This window comes from Phalaenopsis equestris, unplaced genomic scaffold (genome assembly GCF_001263595.1).
Source record: "Phalaenopsis equestris unplaced genomic scaffold, ASM126359v1 Scaffold000906, whole genome shotgun sequence".
NCBI lineage: Eukaryota > Viridiplantae > Streptophyta > Magnoliopsida > Asparagales > Orchidaceae > Phalaenopsis > Phalaenopsis equestris.
The window spans coordinates 13,829-17,004 of record NW_018165345.1 but is presented as its reverse complement, the minus strand read 5'-3'; positions in this window follow the sequence as shown (position 1 = coordinate 17,004).

The window sequence follows — 3,176 nt, the reverse complement described above, 5'->3', positions numbered from 1 at the left end:
GGCTATGTGTGTGTGTGTGTCTGTGAAAAGTAATATTTTAATTTTCTTAGAATATGGGACTGAAACGATCTCATACATGTAATAGTTTAAATAAACGAGTGCAACACTTCAAGCAACGTACCTATCCCGAGGAATATACACATTACTTAATAGTAAGACTCGATTAAACAAACTAAAGAATTTATGACATTTGTTTTAGTCTGTGAAACATTTATGTTGACCGACAAGTTCCCCTATCTAATATAAAAGATTAGATATGATTTATATTAAATTGGGTTTCAATGTTTCCTATAAGAACAAGCTCCTATAGTTAATTACATCTTAAATGATCGAATTCATTTAATAAATAAAACTCTCGAGTTAGAACGGAATGTATCATCTTCAAGAATCTCAAATTTTAGGGTTTTTAAGGTCGGACATAAAAAAATGAAAAGGGAATGACTCCAAATATGAACAGTTGTTTTTACAATCCAAAGGGAGAAAACTAGGGGATGTTACGGATCCTGAGGAGAACCTCGGTGAAATCTCAAGCCATCCTATGATTTGGCTTCAATTTCGTGAAAAGATTATTATATGTTTCATCAAGTCAATTTTATTATTTAGGGCTTACACTTGCATGACACAATCATAGAAATAGTCTGAAAGGTAGGAGGGTTTATGTCATAACGAACGACAATCTCATAGTCTAAAGCGAGTTAGGGCTTATATTGCACAATATTGTTGTGTGAAGTCCTAAAAATAAGTTGAGGATTTATTTCGTACTAGACGAGCTACCTCGAAGTCCTATAGCTTGTTATTTAATTATAAGAAAGCTTTGTTGTTGTAGATTTGTTTAGTCTCTTGAAGTTATTCTTCTATAAATTCTTGTCATGCTACCCATAGAGATAGCTCCAAGCTCCTCGTCGAAGTGACACCTTCAGGTAAGACTTTTATGTCTTATGTTTTATTTACTTTAAATTATTATTAATTTAATTAATTAACAAGTATGTGTTTGGGTTTTATATTGATTTGCCCTAGGTAAATCGACTATTGTCTTCTATCCTATAGTTTTTGCGATTACAAAAGCAAAAAGTAAAAGGTTAGTAAAAGGAAATGTTGTAGTAAAATTGATGTAAATATGTAAATTAGCATATTTGGGCCTCTGCTACCGCTGCATGGTTAGCATCATAAAGCATAATATATTTGCAAGAAAATTAAATAAATTATAGGAAAGTAAACAGGAGCATCTGATGTGGGAAAAATTTGAAAACGAGTCGTAGTAAAACACAAGCAAGTAAAAGAAAATCCGTAGTGACATATGAAAGATCAAAACTATGTGTAAGACATTTGCAAAGGTGGGGGCTCAGAGTTGGACTGTGGGGGCTCAGAGTTGGACTGTGTGCTTCCCATATTTGAGTAAGGCTACCTACCCGATAAGCTATGGAGGGCAGTCCTAACCTCGATCTAAATTATTAACCGTGGACCTTTACAAGTTCTTATTTTTAATTTAATTTTCATGCATGTAGAATTTACTTTAACATGCAAAAGAAATTTCGTTTTTGTAAATACCTTGCAAAGTAGTGTAGTACACAGGTTAATTACTTTAATCAAGTTAGGACTACCAGCAACCTAAGAGTATCGGGGGCAATCCTCTCCTCAAAAGTTGTCGAAATAGTATCATTGATCATTATCCTCTCCCCTTTTACTAAAGGTCCTCGAGGTAGAAGATATTATTCTAAAATCTCACTTCGTATCCCTCGTTTATCACACATTAGCATTATCGTCATCGCCCTAGCCACCTAGACCTCAGACTTACACAAAACTCATTGATCCATATGTGGCAAAAATCAAATATCCCTAATTGCCCACAAGGATTTAAATACCTTAAAGAAGACTCAAATCTTTGAGCATTGGTTCAATTATTGTAGGATAAGTAGTGTAGGTCATTTATATTGATTTTGGTGAATTATCGGGACCCGAGGCATAACTTGGTGATCCCTGAAAGTTTTAAGAATGATTTTTTTGAACAAAGTATAATAATTTCAGTTGTCCTTCAAAATATACAAAAGATCCTAAAAGTGTTCGGGCATAACCCTAAACAACTTTTAAAACCCTTTGAATCGTTTTGAGTTTATTTGAACATATTATGTTGTTGAACCAAATTTAAATTTAGATTCAATGGTGATTAATTTATTCAGTGCTCAAGAAACCTTGATGTTTTAATTATCCCGTGGTGGGGTACTTAGACATTCACTTGATGTTTTATTTAAGAGTTATGTAAGTGGATGCCCTTAAGGGCAAGCTTAAATCATGATCTTGGACTCATGAGTAAAGTCGGGTTTGTAGTGTTTTAGAAGTATTCATGATTGATTATGTTTCCGTTTCTAAACCTTATTAAGAAAATTCAAATCAAGCCTAGCTCAATACCAAGCCCTTAAATTAAGTTTTCAGGGTAGATTTGCAATAATCAAAATGTCAAGTTAGATGGATTTAATTATTAATCAAAGATCATCTTATCATCTAATCACTAATTAAGGGGCTTTACATGAGTAAGTAATCATCTTCCTAGCTCAAGCCCACTACCTTAGGTTCATCCAATTAGATCAACTTCCCAAGTCACAACAATTTAGTAAAATTACAATTTTACTCTTATTATAAAATGGTGATGAGTTGGTTTCTACCTCGTAAAACCGTATGTTTCAAACATTCGAGAGGGTTCATTGTGATAAATATTACCCATTTACCCTTTGACTTAGCCTAAATTTTAATTAAAGCATCTAAATCTCATAATTATCATTTTGCCCCTAAGGCTTTCCACTTCATAAATCATTAAATTCAACTCAAATGACTTTGAAATTTTTTTGGTTCCACACTCATGGGGTCAATTAAAATATAAAAGGTTAAATTAAGATTTTTTTAATTTTATTTAATTTTTAATAACTATTTTTACTCAAAAATAGGGATATTCAATGTTAATTCATTTAATTGATCAAAGTAAATTTTATATGCTCAAGAAAATTGATCAAAGTAAAGTTTATATGCTCAAGAAAATTATTGACATCTTAACTAGATCAGAAGACCATTTAGACCAAATTTCATAATTTTTTGAGTTATAGTTTAATTATTATAATTATTTATTGATTTTAGTGATTAATTAAATATAAAATATAATTTAATTTCAAAAATTACTTTTTATA